This window comes from Strix uralensis, chromosome 12, assembly GCF_047716275.1.
Source record: "Strix uralensis isolate ZFMK-TIS-50842 chromosome 12, bStrUra1, whole genome shotgun sequence".
NCBI classification, from domain to species: Eukaryota; Metazoa; Chordata; class Aves; order Strigiformes; family Strigidae; genus Strix; species Strix uralensis.
The window spans coordinates 16,096,664-16,119,479 of NC_133983.1; positions in this window are offsets into that span (position 1 = coordinate 16,096,664).

Sequence of the window (22,816 nt, forward strand, 5' to 3'; positions counted from 1 at the left end):
CCATGGGGAAAACATATTTTAAAAGTTCTAAGAGACCAGAGAAATCCTAGTTTAACTCCTTAAGTGAATGTGCTGTGTTGAAAACCTTTGTCTCCATACATACACCCTACACAGTAGGACCAATTTCATGTTTCAAAAAAGGGGGACCTAGTCTACATCATGAGTATATTCCTTCTGCTGCTCTTTTTGTACTCCACCATTGTTTGGAAGGCATGGCAGCAAGCAGAGGGTCTCAGCTTTCTCCTCTAATGGTATGAGAGCAACGTCTTTCTCCACTTACTCTTGAAAACTAACAGAGAACCTGTAGCAGCTGGAGCTGTGTGGGTGCAGGTAGCTGAAACAAGAATTAAATAAAAGAAACAATCAGCTGAGATAAATGCTCAACAGCAAACTAGGGCCAGGAGGAGGACTGAAAATGAACTATTAAAAGATCATGTGTAAGAGTGGGTGTAAACATTTGTTATTGTTCAGGATTTTTTAAGGAGGCTACTGCAGCTGTGCTACAATTCATTATTTATTTGTCTGTTCTAGTGTCCTAATGAGAGTAAATAGAAAAAATATCTTGTGGTTAGCGCTTTATGACAAAACAAACAAACAAACAAACAAACCCCCATGCACATTGGACAGACCAAACAAACACAATGGGAGAGGATATTTTTTTCATCAGGATGATATAGAAGAACATATTTGGAGGACAGCATTTCTCAAAGACTAAATCATTCTGTATTCCAATGGATGTTGAAGGTGACAACATGGTTAACTGACTGTAGGTTATAAATCTTTATTAATTTTTGCTAGTGTTCCTCCTGTCTGAGCTCATTACTTTTGTTTTCTGGAATACTGACGATATGGCAGCAGAGTATAAAGCCTTTCTGAGGGTAATGCTGATGACATGGAAGAAAGTGACACAGAACTGCATAGCAAAATCATATCAATTGGAGCTGGGAAAAAAAAAAAAAAAAAATCAAGAAGCTTCCTAGAGGATGCTCAGCATGCCCTAAGATTTTTGATTTACAGTATTTGCAGGTTTTGTTAATTTTGAGCCATCATTGACAATTCATTAATTTCAGGGAGAACAGAAGTATGATCCGTAAGGAAATTTACAGAATCACAGAATTATCAAGGTTGGAAAAGACCTTGAAGATCATCCAGTCCAACCATTAACCTAACACTGACCATTCTCAACTACACCATATCCCTCAGCGCTGGGTCAACCCGACACTTAAACACCTCCAGGGATGGGGACTCCACCACTGCCCTGGGCAGCCCATTCCAATGCCCAACAACCCCTTCTGGAAAGAAATACTTCCTAATATCCAGTCTAAACCTTCCCTGACACAACTTGAGGCCATTCCCTCTTGTCCTATCGATTGTTACTTGGTTAAAGAGACTCATCCCCAGCTCTCTGCAACCTCCTTTCAGGTAGTTGTAGAGGGCGATGAGGTCTCCCCTCAGCCTCCTCTTCTCCAGACTAAACAACCCCAGTTCCCTCAGCCGCTCCTCGTACGACATGTGCTCCAGACCCTTCACTGGCTTCGTTGCCCTTCTCTGGACACGGTCGAGTAGTTCAATGTCCTTTTTGTAGTGAGGGGCCCAAAACTGAACACAGTTAAATTTAGATTTAGATACCCCTTCAATATGATCTCAGCAGTATTGTTCAATTTTGAACCCACTGATATATTAAAAATTAAGCCTTGTTAGAAGAGATTATTTACCTTTTACATGAAAGTATTAAGGTTATACATTTCATTTTATCAACATATTATCACCATCATGTTATCATCATGCTATTCAGTCACCCAGTTTGACTTGATCCTTCAGGAAATCTTTCTATTCTGTGAGGTTTTCTTTAGTCTAAATAATTTTCTGTTATCAGCAATGTTCACCAATCCATCCACCAAATCAATAATAAATATACTGAAGAATGTCAGGCTTGATGTCGTTACCTAGGGCAGCCACTACTAACTGCTTTCCACTCTCAGAAAATTATCTGCAGTTTCCAGGAAAGTGTGTCTTTTAAAGCAGGTTGCCTGCCTGGTATGTCATAGTGAGATAACTCAATGCAAGTCACATAATTACATCATGTAACTTCATATCATTTGACATGGCTGAGGCAACCTAACATAAAATATGACAGTATAAAGCATCAGCTGGAAAATTTAAACATTGCTTTTTTTTTTTTTTTTCCCCCTGAAAGGAATGGGAGGGGAGAAAAAGACCCCATAATCTTTATTTTTTTCAACTCTAGTCTTTGAAGAAAGAAAAAAAAAGAAAAATATATAAGAATCAATACTGTTGACAGGCTATATGTAACTAACACACTGAATTGACAGTGTCTTCACTAGAACCTGAATCTAAAAGCTTCTTGGGAAATGGTCTGTTTTCATGATTAGAGTCCTGTAGAGCTCAACAAACTGTCAGGACTACATTTAAAAAAGAATAGTTGTATACTGCTATGTTAGATTAAACCTGTATATGTACTGCTGTACCTATGTACAAGGCTGCTGCCTTGTGTTCTAATATATTTGCAATTCCCCAAGCAATTCCTTTCTTAAGAAATGTGTTTAAATAAATTACAGTGCTAAAGAAACAGACATTTTGATAGATATATTTACTTGTATCACTGTAAAATTAGTAATGATATTCTGATGCAATTAATGCCATGTTGCTTTTCTCTTTACTGTAGTTTCCTGTCTACTAACAAGAAGATAAGAACTACAAGATACATTTTATATACTATGGCCCATCTACAGTTCTTTCTGCAGTCTCTTCTGGTTTGCAAAAATGCAAAATTATCCTTGTACTAAGTTTTCAGAAGATCAAAAAAAGGAGCTAGCTTCTTTTCAGTTATTTACAAAACAATGAATTCAGCATTCAGAGGAGAAACTAATTTAATGGAAACAAGGAATATTGTCACTGTGTGGAGAAAGGTGATATAGAAGTGAAGCTGAGATTGATATGAGCTGAAACAATGAAATTAGACTACAAAGAGTCATTTATATAATAGCCACACTCAGCTGAAGGTGAACCATGAGTGGACACGGACATTCCCAGATGGGCAGATGGCAAATTTGATTGACTGCTGTAGTTAGTTTTCAAGGTAGATTAATATGGGTTATCACTACTACAAGGAAGAGCTGAACACCAACAGCAAGATGAGAAGCAAGACAAAGTGCATTTATAATACATACAGAAGTAGTGAATAAGAAAAGATGCAGGAGCCAAAAGCTGTGTCTAGCACTGGAGGATCTGCCCTATCACGCTTAATGCGGCACAGGTGAAGGGAACAGACTGGCTTACTTGGTTTTTGACCTCATGCTGGTTATAGCAATACAAGCAGCTGTATAGTTTGAAAATAACACTATTGCATCTTTTATATCTTAGCTTTTAGTTTCATAAATAACATGTTAAAATATGATTGGACCTCTTCAATATTTTTTTTCTTGAAAATAGATATACTCAAATGAACGGTAACCAAAGGCCTCAGGAAAGGCCTCTGCAGATTAAACAGATCATGGTTCCCTTAATAGCTCTCCTCTACTCCCTTCTCCCTTACAGCCCACAAATTATTAGAAAGACCATCACTGCAGTGGACTGCCAGGCTAGTGGGGACCACAAAAACCTTTAGAGACTATGTAGAGTATATACAAGCTCTGTACCCCTAGCCCAATCCCCTTTGTATAACCAAAAGCACACAGTAGTGCACTCACATTTACACCACATATATCATTCAGACAGTTCTTACCTTCTTTGGAATCAGTTTCTGGAGTACAAAGTTAACTGAATGAATGAGTCGCCTTAACACCACATGGTGAGTGGATGATCAGAGCCCCACAAACATCCTTTCTGCAGGGAGACAACCATTTAGAGATTTCAGACTGGCACTTATGGAAAATACACTTCATCATTAACATGCATTCTGCACGTGTTTTGACCAGTGAGTGGCAAGTGGGGATGGGTAAAGGAGGCAACATGACAGGATCAGATCAGATTGCAACCACAGGCAAGAAATCTACTGGCGTTGTGAAGATAGAAGGGTGTATAACAACAATGAACAAAGTTCCAGCAAAACAGAATGATCAGCTACTGGCATTCAGATGCATGCTGGCCTCTACTGAACAAATGGGAATCTGTCAATTTTGAATTTTGATTTTTATCCAGTTTCCAGGAGCAAAGAGCAAGTTCTAAAAACTGGAGCTTGGATGCAAGGACACAATATTGTGTTTGTCTCCAGGGAAGCAGTCAATTCCCCTTGAAATGCACATGTAAGTAGGTAGAGATTCTGAACTGGCTCAGAAAGCCTGTCAGGCACAGTCAATGCCCTTTTTGTACTCTTTGACAGCCAAGAAATGTGCATCTGAACAATGTTTGTTTTCCAATGAAAAATTTTTTTTTTGATTCGGCAGCTTCTGGATGTACTGGGAGACAAGACTCTATGTTTCTACAAGTGGAAATGGAGTCACTCTGAATAAGAGCTTGGAGATAATAGTCAATTAATTGTTCCAGCATCTACCTGATGCTTATGGCAGTAGCCATAATTGCTACCTAATTGCTGCTGTTCCAGATACCAAGCATTTAAAATGTCAAAGCACCAAGTTATTCTACCTTTGTTTTATCAGGCAACCAGATAGATATGGAAGCAGCTATAATATTTTTTTCCCAGTGATATAACCAGAAACTATTATGGTCCCAGAAAAAGGCTGGGTACCAGCTGCAAAGGTAGAGTGTGATAAGATGTATCCTCTACAATGTGGGACTAATTAAAGAAAAAGTCATTATTGGGTCCACAGCTGGGACAGATTCTTGTCAAATTCAGTAGGGACTGGAGCAGGTTCAAAAATCACTCAAGCTTGGTGCATTCAATTAGACTGTAAGTTTGAGGTCAAGAATGGTTTAGCAGTGAGGAAAGTAACTTGCTGCAGAAATATAACTCTGTTCATCAGTGCATTCACAAAAATCATTTTGGGAGAAACTTGCATGCTTATCTGCATGACTAGACATTATAACTGTCACATACATGATTCTATACTAGGTTGTAGGGTTTTTTTTTTTTTTCCAAATGCTAAAAATGTTTTGGAAAGGAGAGAGAGATCTTGCTAGTAAATATTTCAACAGAGTAGTCACACATTTGCAGGGTTGAAAGAATAAAATGATTTAGCTTGTTTTCTCAGAGTTTCATTAAAAATGTTAAAGAAATGCAGAGGTCTACTTCCTTGAATCATTCTGCAATTCTAACTTCAAAATTACTTTTGTATTATGAAACAAACATATAGCAAAGAATTTTTCATGGGACAAGAATGAAGAAACTGCAATTGTAACATATATTGAAACAGAAGGTCTTTGACAGGATTTATTTTCAGGGATGGAATAGTTTTCATTAATTCACAAAACATTTTACATTACATTCTCCATAAATGCTAAATTAAATTAAATAGTTTGTATTCATAGCAATAATCTATATTCCAATTATTTTCCAGGCAAACTGTTATGCTTTGCAAAAAAAAAAAAAAAAAGCAAACTTGAAATATCTTTAACAACCACAGGCTTAAATTTGTGTGTTTCCTTATTAATATAGGGAAGCACAGGAACTGTAGTTAGAAAGAACCATTTAAAACAATGTTTTCTAACTTTAAGAACTTATCCAGCCTTCCTTTTGTACACTTTATTATTTTTGTTAATAATCAAAATGTGTTGTACAGTCAATGTTCACTCTCTTGACAGGAGGCAACAAGCAAAGCAAATTTCATCAGCAAAACCTACCTCTTTCTCAGAACATATATTTTTCATTTGTTTTTTTGGAATAATCCCTTTCATGTAAAGGATATTCCTCCCATGAAGGAACAACCATTAATGTCAATGACATGCAAGTTTATTGTGACAAGGTTTTCAAAACTATGTGATGGGCAGCAAACCTTCAAGGGGCTAGAGCGATGTCTTATCTGTATCATTTTTCTTTAGTTAAGACAGAAGGAGTGTACAAATGTGTACTGCACTGTCTCATTTTTAAAAAAGTTTTTTTTTTTCTTTTTTTTTCTGAACACAGAAACCCTGTTTGTCATTAAAAATGTAAAGACCCTTATGCTTTTGTCAGTTGAGGAAGAAAGTGAAAGGAAATGCTTTTGTGGCAACCTGGTGTAGTAAGTCCTTCAGTTAAGGAACTGCCAAAATATGTGAGATTAAAGCAGATGTAGCTTGACACAACTCATTAAAAATATATGTGGACAATATGAGTACACGTCAAAACGTTAAAAAGTTTGATACATGAAGTTATTTAAAAAGTCCCAGAACACTTGCCAAATATTCATTTTATCTTTCTTTTAATTCCAATTGGAAGAGTTTCCTATTGTCTTGGAAAAAAAAAAAGAAAAAGGGGAGAGTAAAACTCGTGTTTTAGAACAAGATTTCACAGAAACTTAAGAAGATTTGACTAACTGTAGTGCAATAAGGAAACAAAAGAGGAAAGAAAAGGAGCTATGCAAGTAGCCAATAAGGTCTCTGATATTGGAAGGTTGGAGATGTATCCTATTTCTAAATTTACCTGATTCAGCTCAGCATAAGATTGAACTTGAAGGTTTCTCTTGCTTAGAAAATGCAGAATAATGAAAAGTAAATTTTACCCTGATGAAAGGTGGAAGGACATGGAAATTACCCTAAGTATCAAGGAGCAACAAGACAATTACTTGGTATCCAGATGTGCTCTGGGACATATTGCAAGCCTCTTAGACACAGACAGGATTGGGAGAACCCATCAACAGAACTGAAAATGCTGTTTGCCACAGCTCAGTTACTGGATCTTCACCTAAGAAACTGGGATGATGGCTGAAAAAAAGAGTGTGAATATTACACTGAGACATTTCATTCTCTGCAACTTATTACTTTTAAATATAAATTTTGGTTTAAATAACATTATCTTTATTGTGTTACTCCATGTTTATACCAATAAGAGGGTTCATAAGCCAGTGTGGTTTCTGGATTTGTCAATTTTGCATCCTGTCCAAGTCCTAGAATCAGCAAGACTCATTTTTCTTAGCAGAAGTGTTGAAGTCTGGTTGACCAGAACTCCTCATGGAAAGTGATTGCTGAAGCTGTAACATACCATACGCTTCTGAACAGTGACTGTGTTAAAAGTGACCTATTTATTTTAAAAAAACCTGCTCTCTGAGTGCAGTCAAAATCAGATCAAATTACTTTAGTGACTATAATATTTTTCACTGCCTTTCACTCCAAGGAATGGAGCAAAATTCATGAAGCAGACAGTGAGAGAACTCAAGTCCCTGTCTCATTTATGTATCATCAGCAGGAATGTTCCAGGTCTAGGATATCTGAAAATGTTATATCTATGCATAACCAAGAAAAGGACTGAGCTGCCTGTGAGTCAACACCTGCATAACAGAAACTATATGTTTGAATCTTCATGACTGTAAACAGAACTTTGTTTATGAAACATTCACTGCTGACAATGATGGAGGGTTTGTATATAGAACAGAGTTTTCAAACTTGGCCCTTATACAACTATTTGAAATATTTAAAATTGAAGGTACCAAGAGGACAAATCCCATGTTTTTTACAGTGACACAAAGATCCATTTTTAGTGGGAGAACTCCTGTTCAGTATAGGAAACACAATAAAGTATTTTCACAGGCATTCTGTGGATTTTCCTAATGGCATTCTATATTTGCTAATATAAGATAAACATGATTATCATATAGTGTAACTTTTGTTATCAAGCATTATCAAATTAGTGACTCATTTGTAATGTAAATAAGTATTATTAGTTTTAAATATGAAAGATTTACATGGCTAATAGAATGACTGTGAAAACATTGTCCTAGGGCAGTTAAAAGCTATGTTACATTTAGCAAAACTGTGAACATGAATATTTATTCTTGAACAACAGAAAGAATAACCAACTTCTTATGAATATAAAATGATAAAGCAAATAGTGAAGAACATTTATAACCAATAAACATTCTGGGATTATTTTGTGTAAAACTGCCCTTTTCACCTTCTGTTTCCAGTACCTTTTGAACCTAATGGATTAAGTTCAGTCCATTAATCAACATCACAGTATTTGGCAAAAGGGACAGTTCACAAAAATGTATGTCAAACAATCTAAGATTTTTCAAAAGAAAGCAGGTTATGTGAAGGAACAGAAGGGAAAAAATAATTAATTTTTAAAAAGTCCTAGTCATAAACTTAAAGCTCCTTTCTAACAGCAGAGAAAATCTTCACGGACATTACACATTCTTTACTTCATCAAGGTGTAGAAGAGATGGCGAAGAAAAATATTTCCCCAATATTCTGAAGATGAGATAGCTAAACAGCAGCATTATCATACACATTTTTACTGTTTTTTTCCTCCAGTCTGTCTCCCACTTTTTGGATTAAATATGTCTACATTCTTCAGAACTATATATGGAGTCTTGAACATATAGTATCAATCTGGTGAAGCAGAGTAACAAAAAAAGTACCTCTTACGGTCTGACAAGCCAATGCGTTAAGGTGCACTCGCATTTGATGAGTGTGCTCAGACCTGCAGATATTAAAGGTGTATTGTGTTCTGAAAGCTAATAGGGAAAATACATTGACTAACTTTGGCCAAAATTTCCTGGAAGATAAATTTTTAATTAATTATCAAAATGATAATGCTCTGAGTAATTAAGACTCTTAATGCAAGCATAGGTTTTTATGGTATGTTTACGTAAATAGCAGTTATTCTTACATCCTATCAAAGTATGATTTGATACGAATGGACAAACTCTTCCTATTTTTCTGTTTATTTTTATACACCGATTTCTTTGCAATGCAACATGCCAGATACTGTTCATAAAAATGTCTCATACTCCAGTATCTTGGCTTATTAATTGCAAACTTGCACTAATTGGAATGTAGCATTCTTATCTCTTATACTTATTACTCTTATTCTTATACTTTTTCCTTATTTTCTCCATTTCCACTATTTCTGAACTGAAATATTTTTCTATGTTCAAAGCTATTTAACATTATTCCTATTTTTCACAAATAGTACCAGTTTCATGGTTGTTGAGCTAATATGGAAGGGATCCTTATAAAGAAAGCCCCGGAAAACCTCACAGACCTACTAGGAACATTTTCTTGGCAATGATCAAGTCAGTGATATTCAGCTGCCAAACTTTAATTAATTAAATGAAAGTTAGGCACTCAGCAGATTTGAGAATCTGAACTACTGTGCTGCTTTTTCCCTTATCTTTTGAAATTTGAGATAAACACCATCCATTCTTTCTCCAAGGCAGACTGCAAGGCACAGTTTCTTCACATCTCCAAAGTATCTTAAACTCATTAGATGGAAAGAGCTACAGAACTGCAATTTTAATGGATAGAACACTGTAACATGGAAAAGAGCAGTGCCAGGTCTGTCAAACGTGCCCAAATCCTTCACACTATGAGAGTGGAGACAGAGCTCATCTTGATTCCTTTGCCAGTTCAGTTTCCCATCTCCCTAAATAAACAACCAGAAATAGTGCCAGGTGCCTCCAGCCATACATATTGTGATATAAACGCTGACTTATGAGGAATAGGACTGAAACCATTGATTTACTGTGCTGATAATCCATCAACCATGATCAGATAGCAGTAAGTTTTTGGACCAGTAAGAAGTTTTCTTGAGCCATATCTTAAGCACTGACAGAAAGAAATGATCTCTTTTTTTCTTTTTTTTTTTTTTTCCCCCTTGCTAATCACACGAACCATCAAGTCCTGTAACACTAGAACTAGCAAGCACAGTGCAAAGTTATGAAAACACATTATTCCCCCAGTCTCACTTTGCATGGACTAATTAGAATTATTTGACCCCACAACTACATGGGTTTTGATCAGATAATGGACTTCAATTAATAGAAAATCATTAGAAGTACCGCACAAAGTGAATTCATTAGCAAAATAATTTTCTGCAATCATTTCTCCAGGTATTTTGAAGTCACAGAAATCAGTTAGATCATTGTTTTCCAAGGCCAATGCAAGTTTATTTTAGACAGAGATTGTGGGTCCGTACATACTCTTTGCTATCATCCCTAAGAGTTTTGCCCTCTAGTTCAATGAGAGAATTCTTCAAAGATTATTGTGCTACTATGTTGTGAACAGATTGACCAGTTTTGACACAACGAGAAACAATTTGATATCAGGCTAAACCTTTTCAAAATACTAAGATTCATATCTGACAAATTCATGTCTAATTGCACAACTTCTGCTGAAAGGCAGTGCAAATTGGTCAGACATCTACAATCTCTTCCTCCAGTAGTTAAAACTAATGGCAACTTTAATGTCTTTAAGTGGAGATCTACACTTCCAAAAATCTAAACAATAGAGCTGGCACCTTTAATAGAAGAGAACCAGAAAGATAAATGAAAATATAAAGAGTATAGATATGTGCTGCACCTGTTTGACCTTAAGGCATCACTCCTGCTCCTTCAGGGAAGAGTACAGAGCAGCACAGAAGTAAAAAATAAAATCTGGCTAACTTTAAGCTCACCTTAAAAGAAGACTGTCTCTATCTATGACAAAGATCCTTTTTTGCATATTATATTATGTGAAAAAAATCCAGTTGGATTTATCTGTGTATTTTTAACTCAGACATAAAATTTTCCTTCAGGCTGAAACTTGGCATACTAGATCTCAGCCCAACAGCAACTTTCAAAAAACATAATCCAGAAGGTGAAGGAAGGCTGAAGTCTTAACCTTCAAGACTGCAGAGAAGCAGTATATTTAAGGTAATACAGAATAGGTACAAATCCTAGTTTTCCCCATGAGAGCTACAGCATACCTCTTGAAGTATGAACAGAAGCAGGGCACCACATATGTGAAGACAATATACATTATTTCTTACAGTCTGGATATAGTTTTCATGGTTATTACCAATATCTACTGTCACAGAGGGAACATTAAAAGGTGAATTGAAAGAAATGTTACAAGTTTCTACTTTAGATAAAGAACTGTCGCTGTATTCAGGATGGATTAAAAAAAGTTTGTTATATAGATTTATGGGAAGCTAAGGCAAAGAAAGAAGATAATCAGACATTCCAGTCATACACGTTTTTGGTTGATGGAACTTTGCACTGTCTAAAATGGTTGAATACTTAGTTCAGTAGGGTCCAAATGCTTGGAAACTGAGCAGAATGCCGTAGTAGACTATGAGAAAGTTGTTTAAAAATATGAAAAGCCTGCTGAAGATTTGTGCCATGAGCCCTGTTTTCTATTTCTTAGTTTCATTCTGAGAACACTATGAACTACTGTATTAAAATTTTAGACTCTCACCAGGATAGATTTATCAGGGTTGATCAATCAACCCTTGCTGGAGCATGCCTTTTGGAAAATGTGAGATATTCTAGCAAGGTGTCTTTATGAGTGTATGCAGATAAAAGAATGCCAGCATAAACTGACAGACACTGTTATTTACCGAACAATCACTCTGCTGTAGTGTTGACTAAAAATACCTAGAAAAAACTTAGGAAAACAAGAGGTTCTGCATAGGAGGGGAAAAAAGTGTAGGTGTGATTTGTTCAATATAAAATTTGTTCCAATTTCCACATATAAAGTGTAAGAGCTTAGGCATACACAGCCCAGAGTCCATCTTTGAAGGGGCATAAATAGTCTATTTCATCTAGCTATACACTGGGTATATTGAACTGCTTCTGCTGTGAATACTGTCTCCCACAGGCAGGCAACCGAATCAGTTAAAGTTCACAAGGTGTGTAGCTTTCAGTGCTTGCAGCTACATTGCAGCAAGACTGGGTTGGTACAGGATTAGTCAAGTAATTTGAATACTCATCTGTGAGAGAAAACAAACTCAGAATTACTGAGAATAGTATAACCCAATGGTTCTGGCCCAGTTGCATACTCATACCCCACCACTGGAGAGTGTATAGACAGGAAACCTGTCATACCACTGCCATCTTTCCATAGAAACCCCTCCTGGATCACTCCCCCATCTTGGCTCTCCAGGCTATGTCATGTATGTCATCACTGATCATATATGAAGCAGAAGAAAACTTGCAAATTAATACACATATACAGTTTACATGTATATAAATAAAATATACACAGATGGATATACATAAAATATAGATATATACACACATGTTCAATTCAGAAAATTAATACTTCATGTACATATAATACTGTGCAATAATAATTTCAAGGTGATTACTTATTACAGTGCTAGATGTATTTGATTAACTCAGTATAGATAAACATTATAATTGTAGCACAGTTATAAGGTTTTTAATGTTTTTTCTGGAATAAGTCCAAAGTACTTTTTATAATTTAAACAAATGGCTGGAAAGCATATGCATACTGCATGTTTTGTAACATGTTTTGGATAAAGAAAAGGCAAAATGAGAATGTAACACTTGCATTATAGAGGAAAATGGAAGTTAATTATATAGCTCTATCAATACATTTCTGAATTGCACTTTGATATTTTGGTTTTTAATAAAGATGGAGAAGAAAAATGTTTTAGGAAAAAAGGAGAAAAGATAAATACAATAGGTGATGAAAACCAAAGAAATATTTGAGAAATCCAGACAGCATTTTCATGGTAGACATTCCTCACTAATTTGCCTTCATGATATACCATACTCAGAAACTTGATTAGACAACCCTAATCAAAGTTAATCTGTCATTCAGCAGCTGAGAAACATTCACATCATTGTTTTATCCTTAACCTGGTTGAAGCTTCTCAAGTTCTGTACCTCTTAGGCTGAAATCTCTTAACTTGGTCCCAGGTCCATGAAAAGTCAAAGACCCCTACAGCAAGATTCTGATGGATTCTGAAGTCTAACAGTGTGATTTACAGATCATTCCCCATCACAGGAACATTAACAAGACCATAAGCATGCAAGATTGCTCTAGTAAGGGTTCAGGGTGCCCCGTTTTGCTGCATCTGCCCATGCTCAAGCTTACTGCCAACTTAGCAGGGCTGAGGGTTTCAGTGCTTCAGAGCTGACTCAGGAAGATGATCCCTTTCAAAACTAATCCAGCAAAGTAAGTGATTAGTTTTACACTAATGCCTTGAACCAGCATGATAGCATAAGCATTCAGGCTGGTTCAAGGGAAAGAAAAGGCATACAGAGGATGGGACCATGGCAATCCTGATATAGATTTCTTCAACTTCCTTGGAACCCATCTCACATCACAAATTCAATAAGCACATTCAACTTTATGCCTCATGCACACAGACAGTATTGAATTCTGCTAAGACACAACAACCAGTGCTTATTAAAAAATGATAGGCAGAGAAGGAAGAGGAGGAAATTAAAAATGCACGTTCACAAGGAGCAGGGGATAGATTAACACATGTACATTTCTTGGCTTTTTAATCAGGTAAACAAATTTTCCCTCAAAGTCCATATGAGATAGTCTCAATACTCATGCAAATGTTTTTATTAGCAATATCATAGCGTATTCTTGCACTATTATGTTATTACAAACTCGCCTTAATCTCAATTAAAATTTAAGAATATTTTTTTTTTCATAATTAGGCTGCTTGGAGAATATAACAGAATTTTTAATTGTCATTTATGTTATTAAATTGGATGTTCCAAGTGAGTTTTGCTCAATATCATGTAGGCATGAGTCAGCTTTTAAAAGAATGTGCGTGTTTTGTTACAAAACTGTCCACTGTATTTCCAGATACCAAAAAATGTCTTTGAGAATGTCTCCTTTGTTCTAATTTTCTCTCTGCAAGATTTTTGTCTACTGTATTTCAAACAAACATGACAACGTTTAGTGTTTTCTATAATACACTTAATTGCATCTCTTAAATGGGCCGAAAAGAGTAGATTAAAGTTGTCTGTAGCATTAAATGGAGGAATAACATAACCTAATTTTTAAACTTTATTGTAGTCTCAGAAGAACAGGTAATGTTTTTTTAAAAAGAAAAAAATTAAAACTGTAAAGGCTTAGAAATATATTTATAACTTTTTAGAAAGCTGTGACCTATGAAAAAAGCTACTTTATAAACAAAAAAGTGACTGTCTTATGTCATAAATATAAGCTGTAAAGTGAAGATTTCTTTTACTGCAGTGCCCCATAAGAAAAAGCACTCTAATTAAATTTACTCAAAATGTGCTGTAACTTTCCTAACAACAGTGACTGAATCACAGAATCATAGAATAACTTGAGTTGGAAGGGACCCCCAAGGATCATCAAGTCCAACTCCCTGCTCATCGCAGTACTACCTAAAACTAAAACATATGACTAAAAGCGTCATTGAGATGCTCCTTGAACTCTGACAGGCTTGGTGCTGTGATCACTTCCCTGAGGAGCCTGTTCCAGTGATCGACCACCCTCTCAGTGATGAACGTTTTCCTAATGTCCAGTCTGAACTTTCCCTGACGCAGCTTTGTTCCATCTCCTTGTGTCCTATCCATGGTCATCAGCACCTCCCCCTCCACTGCCCTCCTTGAGGAGGTTTTAGACTGCAACAAGGGCATCCCTCAGCCTTCTCTTCTCCAAGCTGAACAAACCAAGTGACCTCAGCCACTCTTTGTAAGTCTTGCCCTTGAGGCCTTTTTTTTTTTTTTGTCTCCCTCGTCTGGATGCACTCTGATGTTCTTATATTGAGGTGCCCAAAACAGCACATGATACTCAAGCTGAAGCGACATCAGTGCAGTTTAGAGTGGGACAACCACCTCTGGTGACCAGCTAGCGATGCTGTGCTTGATGCACCCCAGTGGCTGGCCCATTTGGCTGCCAGGGCACACTATTGACTCATATTCAACTTGTCGTTAACCCACACTCCCAGATTGCTTTCTTCAGGGCTGCTCTGCAGCCTCTGTCCTCCATTTTGTATGTATAACCAGGATTACTTCATCCCAGGTGGAAAATCCAATGCTTGCTCTTGTTAAACTTCATACAGTTGGTGATTGCCCAGCTCTCTCATCTATCCAGATCTCTCTGTAATGCCTCTATACACTTGAGGGAGTCCACAGCTCCTCCTAGTTTAGTATCATCAGAAAACTTACTTAATGTACATCTGATTCCTGCATCCAGATAATTTATAAAAACATTGATGAGCACTGGCCCTAAAATTGAGCCATGGGGAACCCCACTGGTGACTGTCTGCCAGCCTGATGTAATCCTGTTTACAGTAACCCTTTAAGCTCAACCCGTCAGCCAATTGCTGACCCAACCTATTATGGACTTGTCTAGCTCTGTGCTGGACAGTTTATCCAGAAGGATAATGTAAGAGACAGTATCAAAAGCTTTTCCAAAATCCCAAACCACCATATCTACTGGCTTCCCTTGGTCAACTAGATGGGTGACCTTGTCATAAGAAGAAATTAAATTGGTTAAGTAGGACTTTCCCCTTGTAAACCAACAACTGCATTGTCTCTCAAGTGTTTTACAATAACTCACAAAATAACCTTCTCTATAATTGGGACAACATTTGACAGTTTCCAGTTATAGAATAGAATCAGAGAACGGTTTGGGTTGGAAGGGACCTTAAAGATCATCTAGCTCCAACCCCCTGCCATGGGCAGGGACACCTTCCACTAGACCAGGTTGCTCAAAGCCCCGTCCAACCTGGCCTTGAACACTGCCAGGGAGGGGGCAGCCACAGCTTCTCTGGGCAACCTGTGCCAGTGTCTCACCACCCTCACAGTAAAGAATTTCTTCCTTAGATCTAATCTAAATCTACCCTCTTTTAGTTGAAAACCGTTACCCCTCATCCTATCCCTATACTCCCTGACAAAGAGTCCCTCCCCACCTTTCCTGTAGCCCCCTTTAAGTACTGGGAGGCCACTCTAAGGCCTCCCCAGAGCCTTCTCTTCTCCAGGCTGAACAACCCCAACTCTCTCAGCCCATCCTCATAGGGAAGGTACTCCAGCCCCCTGATCATCTTCGTCGCCTCCTCTGGACCCACTCGAGCAGGTCCATGTCCTCTTTATGTTGGAGGCCCCAAAGCTGGACACCGCACTGCAGGTGGGGTCTCACAAGAGTGGAGTAGAGGGAGAGAATCACGCCCCCTCAACTGGGACTTCTCCAGACTCCCAAGACCATTGAAAAATAATGGAGAGAGGTCCTGTGATGACATTGGCCAACTTTTTCAGTACGCTGGGAAGAATCCTATCAGGCCCCTAGATTTATGTGCATCCAGCTGGAGCAAGTCTCGAACTGGTACAGGGTTGGTAATTTCATTAAATACATGCTCAAAAAACTATGTTTAAACTAAAAGCTTTATGAAGAAACATGCTCTGAATTTATGTTACCTAGATAGAAATTCACACAAAACTGTTTCTATTCTCAGTATTACAGTCATTAACAAAAGTTTCTTAAAAGTATGTTCAGATAGACTGAAAATACTGTTTGCATGGGAAAAGGCAAGGTGTACAAATGCTGCTAGCAGCTGACGGATGTGTTAGAGGTACTGACCTAATACAGTTTTCACTACACTGACAAAAGTGAGCAAGTGATATGCATTACTCTCTCTCTTAAGAACCTTAGCAACCCAAAAGGTCAGGCCTTGCATTCAGGCAGATAAAAGAGAAATAAATAAAAAAAGACAGTATGCAGTTGTGCAGTCCACGTATTTTCTGAACATCGAGTATTTCACTAACAATTCATAAGATTTTTTTTTTTTAATCAGGACCATATATTTTATAACTATTTCAATTTAAAATGTATTCTTACCCAAGATAAATTATATAACAAATCTTAAAACTTTTATTCTATATTTTCTTCCTACGATGCTTAACTTTTCTCAAGAGGAGATAAGAATGCAGGTATCTGAAAAGGAGAACAGCCCAAGGTATTTTGCTGTTTCCCATCAAATCACTGAGCAAATTTGCAGGGATAAAACCTTTAACCTTGGGAAATAAATATTTTAGAAACTACAACTGAAATTATTAATCCTAAATTCCACTAAAATGCTTTACAAAATAGTGAGATAAAATCAACTCCCCAAAAATTTATATGTTACAAAGAGTCCCTTCAGTTCTACAGTACAACTTCAAGATTTAGGAAGTTACTTTTACATGCATTGATATATGTGGTTTAGGCATAAATCCATATGTACATTCCCACAGGTAAAGAACTGTGGCAATTAAAACAAAATCAGCAAATCTCTTTGGTTCACTGCAATCACACAGATTTAATTTGGGAATGTTCTGTTAAGGGACAAGTTTGCTCCGTGCTCTGCATCATGAAGCATCCACAGTAAACCAAAAACTCATAGAATTTCATAAGTCTTGAACGCATAAAGTGTACTTTGTTTTTGCCTAAAGCATCTTATATTTACCACCTTGGAGGAAAAGACATGATCAATAATTACCTGTAAGAACTCCAAAAGGAGTTGTGTGTAGTGCAGGAGGAAGCTGAGGGGAAGATCAATGAGCAAACATCAATGTACCTGGAAGCAGAACTGATTTAAAGGGTCAGGAGATGGACCTGTACCAGCCAGAGGGCTCTCTCCAGCTCCACCAGTAACTCAACATGTCACAAACTTGCATACATGTTCCTTATACGTGAGAGGAGTGATAAATACAGGACATAAGCCATCCTGCTTTTACCAAGGGTATAAACTATCATAAATTACTCAACACTGACTGCAGGGAAAAAACAGGTAGTTACTGCCAAGCAGCTGATGTGGAATAAGATCTCTCTCTAGCTCACCCACTATAATCCATCGATGTCCTTTCTCTAAGATGCCACATAACAGACTCAGCACCTTGCACAGTTATAGGCAAGATGAATTCGTTTCCCTTAATCTTATTACAACTGATGAGAAAATAAGACTTTTTAACATGACTACAAGGTAAAAATGAAGGATCGATTTCCTCTGAAGGCAAAACATTACCACCTTCTTTGCTTCTCAGCCACAGACTTTTTTTAAAGAAAAATGAGCATGTTCCTTTTCATAATACATTACATAATAAACTAATACATAATACATTACATAAGAAAACTACATTACATAATAAACCATCAAACAAAACTGGAACACATGCTATCCATCATAACTCAATCTGATCTTCTTGCCATTGCTTCTTAAAAATTAGGAGCAATTCCATTGATCTTAACAGAAAGACATTAAGGCTGGTCAAAAAACCCAGATAGATTTAGCAAAATCATGTGCAGTTTGGCTCCTAGTACATAAATATTTCCCAGTCACAACAAATATGTTGAGAGATGCAACATATTATTAGATCCTCTGGAGTAGTTAGAACTTAATGCACAGCAAGTCTTCTTCTGAAATGGTAACAGAGTATTTAATAGCTAAATAGAAATTGAGAACAATTACTGTTGTTTTGCTAGCTGTATCAGCTGAATATTAGCTCTGCTTGTAAATCTCATCCTCCCTATACATTTAAGCCATCCCAGCAAATTATCACTGTTATTTTCACATTTAATGTCTTCCTAGTAGTAAAAGGATTTAGTCCCCACCAGAAAGAACAAAATATTTCTCTTTATACACACACACAGAGCAAAGGAATAAGAATAGCAACCACACACAGAGCAAAGGAGTAATAATACCAAAACCAACAGGACTACATGAAATATAAAAAGCAGTGAACTAAAAGCCACTAAAAGTGAACATGAATGCTATTTAGCTTTAACAGAGATTGTATGCGTTTACCCTGTTAGCTGAACATAAACCTCATAGCACAGAAACTGGTAAAAAAATGCACTAGTGAAATTCAAATTAGGGCACATGCTGTTGTCATCTCTACCTGGGTACTACCAGTTCTTGATTTCCCACCAGTCGACAAGTACAATATACAAATCCATATTCTAATTTCTTCCATGTCAGTAATGATTAAGGAATGTGTTACAACAGGTTTATATGGACTAACTGGCTCAAAATCTGTCTCTGAAAAAATATCGTATATAACTGTATGTTACTTCTATCAACAAATTTACTGCTGCATGTTCTCAAAAATTTCCAGATGATGATATTAATGACAACTAGTGCTTGAAAATGACTGAAATCATAAATAAAAAGCAGCAAAACCAGCTGGAATCCTCCCACATTGCTCTCTTTGCATCAAAAGAACACTCAACAAATTGGTACCTGGCAATTTCTGTGTTGCTTATAAGCCAATTAATAACCAACCTCAAAACATTTAAAACGATTGGTATTTTTCAGGTAAAGGTAAAGTAAGTACAAGTATCAACACACTTTACATTAAAACTTGCTTTTTTCTCCAGAAAATACTGTCCCTTTTCTGATCTAAAGCTTCTGTGTAACACACACACACAAATTAAAGAAAATCATAAACATCAGAAGTGGAAGTGGCCTCTACAGTTCACCTACCCTGAACAAAACCTGATTTAATTTCTCTTTTATTTATTTATTTTGAGTGAAATCAATTCTTACCCTGCATAGACATACCTCTCTGACTAGCACATCTCCTCTCACGCAAGCAAACTCACATGCTAAATGAAGGAGGAAATGACAAAGGAAGGCTAACAGAAGTAACGTGTAACAGAGGTAACATGCAAAATTAGGACTTTTTCATTGCTCCTTGTACGCAAAACTTTACATACATCTATGCTGAATTTTATTGGATAGTTGGTTGGTCTCATTGAGGTTTTCTCTAATTTTTCAGAGCTGGCCTTGACTTTTAATATCTTGAACATCTTGACTAACTTATGAGGCAGAAACTTTCTTTACAGATCTACATTGATTCTTCCAAGGCATATCATAGTTACCCATGTGTCCACTACTTCTATCCTTTACTAGGGCTTATATTAATTTCCCTGGTATAAATATCGCATTTACAAGTTCAAAGTTCCCCAAATCTCACCTTTTAAAAAATTAGCATCACATTTGCCACCCTTCATTTCTCAGGTAATTAAGCAGATTTTAAGCAAGAAGTTACACAACAATATTAGCCACTATCATATTCTCTCAACTAAATGTGCATATGCACAAACATTTTATCACAATTCCTCTTTGCTGCCTCTTTTGTTGAAAACTGAAACATGCATATACTTACTCCCATAGTGCTAGCTGAGCTATAGAGCTTGCTAAGCACAGAAAATTAAGTTCAGACTTCCATAGATCAGAGTATCAAAGGCACAACCCAGTGTGCCAAGGGCTGGGGCATCACATGTGAGAATACATACATACATGGAATATATGTATAGCATACAGAAGCATACATGGAATTGTTTTATTCAAGCCTAAAAAATTAAGCTCTAAAGTCCTTACAACGTATCTACATATTTCTATTTTGCTTCTAATTACATCAGATGTACTGCAAATTGAGGGGAAAAAAACCCCAAACTATTACTTGCTGCAATGTTGACTTTTTGAGATTAAAAAAAAATATCAAAGTGGCTTTCAAAAAAATCAGTATTAAAAAACCTTACAGTAGGGCCTGGTTTTTGTGACAGTCTGAGAAGAACTTTAAGTGAATAAAAGAACCTTCACCAATCAGCTGGGATCTACAGAGACAGATGAAAGAATTTTGAGCCCAGTAACCAGTGATTTCTTGTGTAGTACGTCAATTAAAGGTCCTGAATTTCACTAGCTATCCCCTCTGCTCTCCAAGCCCCAAAATACAATCTCCTTTTGGTTTCATCTTACTCATTTAGAACTATAATTAACCTGACTGTATCCATGATATTTGAGATAATCAGTTGTGAAGATTATTTCTAGTCATCATTACTGTTTATCAATACTTTCTCTTGTAGATAAAAAGAAATTTAAAACTGCCTTTTGGAAAAAAAAAAAAGGTTTCTTTCCAGTTTCCTCAATTTTTAACAATATTAACACATCCTCAACAATTACTTACAACATAGTAAGTAGTTTTCAACATAAAAGCACATCTTGTATGTAATTCAAGATTTTGGTGGTTTTACAAGCATGAATACAATCTAGAGATTTTATAGTCATGAAAATCAGCCTTCAGAGAAGAATTTTGATTAAAATATCAAAGTTCCACATAAATCTCAGTAGCTTCGTAGATTCAAAGCACTCCAAATAAAGAGAAATTAATTGTTTTAGAAGAGCATTACAAAGAAGATAAATGAATGGTTGTTTCCATGTTTTTCCATCTTTAAAGACTTAACTTGGGATAAGTAATCTAGTAGACAGGGTAAAAAAATAGAAGAAAAAACTTCCATCTCATTTTGCATAAATGAATTAGGAGGCAGAGGAAATGTTATTATGATATGTAAAGTATGTGCCTGTAGGAGCTAATTCTATTTAAATTATTGGTACATGCTTAAAAGCAAATGCAGCAGCTCATTTCAGCAGGAAGCAGAAATATCTAGTACTGGAAGTATGTACATTTTACTCAAGAGACCAATCTCCTTATAAAAGGGATTATTTAAATTGAAGAAAAACATATGTAAGACAGTCTACCTAAAAGCTACATTTATCATAGATTCTTCAGAGGAATCCCAGAGCAAAATATCCCACAAGGAGGAGGGACCAAAAGCAGACAATTTACAGCTAATGGAGCTCTAGCAAAGTCATATCTACAAGATTTCCTGAATAATTAAGGAGACAAAATGGAATAAAAAGTCTTTTAAAAGGAGTCTTTAATGTCTGATAAATTCTATCTGTTTTACCTGAATTTATGTTGTTTCACAAGTCTGTTACTTATTGAAGCAACAGACTTTTTCTACTGTAATGCCAGTAATTACAGAGTAAAATTACAAACATAACTACATATGCATACAGACAACATGTTGTGCTTACATATTGAAAGGAAGTCTATCTGATCCAGGGGGAAGAGGGAAATGAGATGGCATGACATGTCTTCAAGTGACAAGTGACAGAGTATTATGGAGAAGATGAATAAAATTGGAAAAAAGCTTCATCACACAATGGTGGTACAGTGAAGGTGAATCAGATGCTTTTATGTAACATTACAGTCAAAGATAAGTTTTAAGTGGAAGTCTCCAATATTACCCTTAGTGTCTTCTTAGACAAAAGATGCCATCTACACACTACTGGGTCAGCATACAAAGTATTCCAGGCACTGTTACACTGTCTAGGGAAAGTCTAGGAAAGGGAAGAAAACCCACAGAGAAGTTTACTGCAGGAATGATATTAAATAGCTTTAATTGAGAAGGCTAGAAAAAGAGAACTACCACTTTTTTTAGTAAAATAATTCAGAATGAGTCTTCAGAAAAGTATTTCAGAAGATGCTTATATTAACGATGAATTTCTGAATCACTGTATGGGCAGAAGATGCTCTGTATTCCCATCCTAGATGGAAAAATGGAAGATAGAAGACACATTCATAGTTCACTTAATATTACAAACAATGGAAAGAATTGTGAGAGCATCTTTCAGATTTACATGACTCTTACTACACTCGTTCATAAGGAAGAGCTTCCCTTCCGATATCATCTAATGTACTCTTTATAAACCTCTGAGGTAAATGGTTTATGAGCAACAGAAAAATAAACAGGATTTGAAATATCTGACATTAAAAAGAAAAGAAAATTAGAAAAATGACAAGATTAATGGGCTATACTAAATGAAAAATTTGAAAGAATAATTCTCTACTGTCAGGAAAGTCAAAATAAACTGGTAAATCCTTTTCCAGCTATGATAATATTTGTACAAAAGTATTTCTTTAAAAAAAATAATCATTCACAATGTTTCAATGTGGCAGAAGAAAAATCATCCTCTAAGAGCTCAACAAGGATCTTTATATAACTAGCTGGACAAACAGTAGGATCACTGATTAACTCTTCTAATCTGGCAGATTTTGCAAAGCTAAGGATGGTTATCTACCTTATAGAATGAAAAACATGGCTGGATCCTACATGTATTGCCAAAAAAAAAAAAAAGGACACTTATAAAGTCTATCCTCTG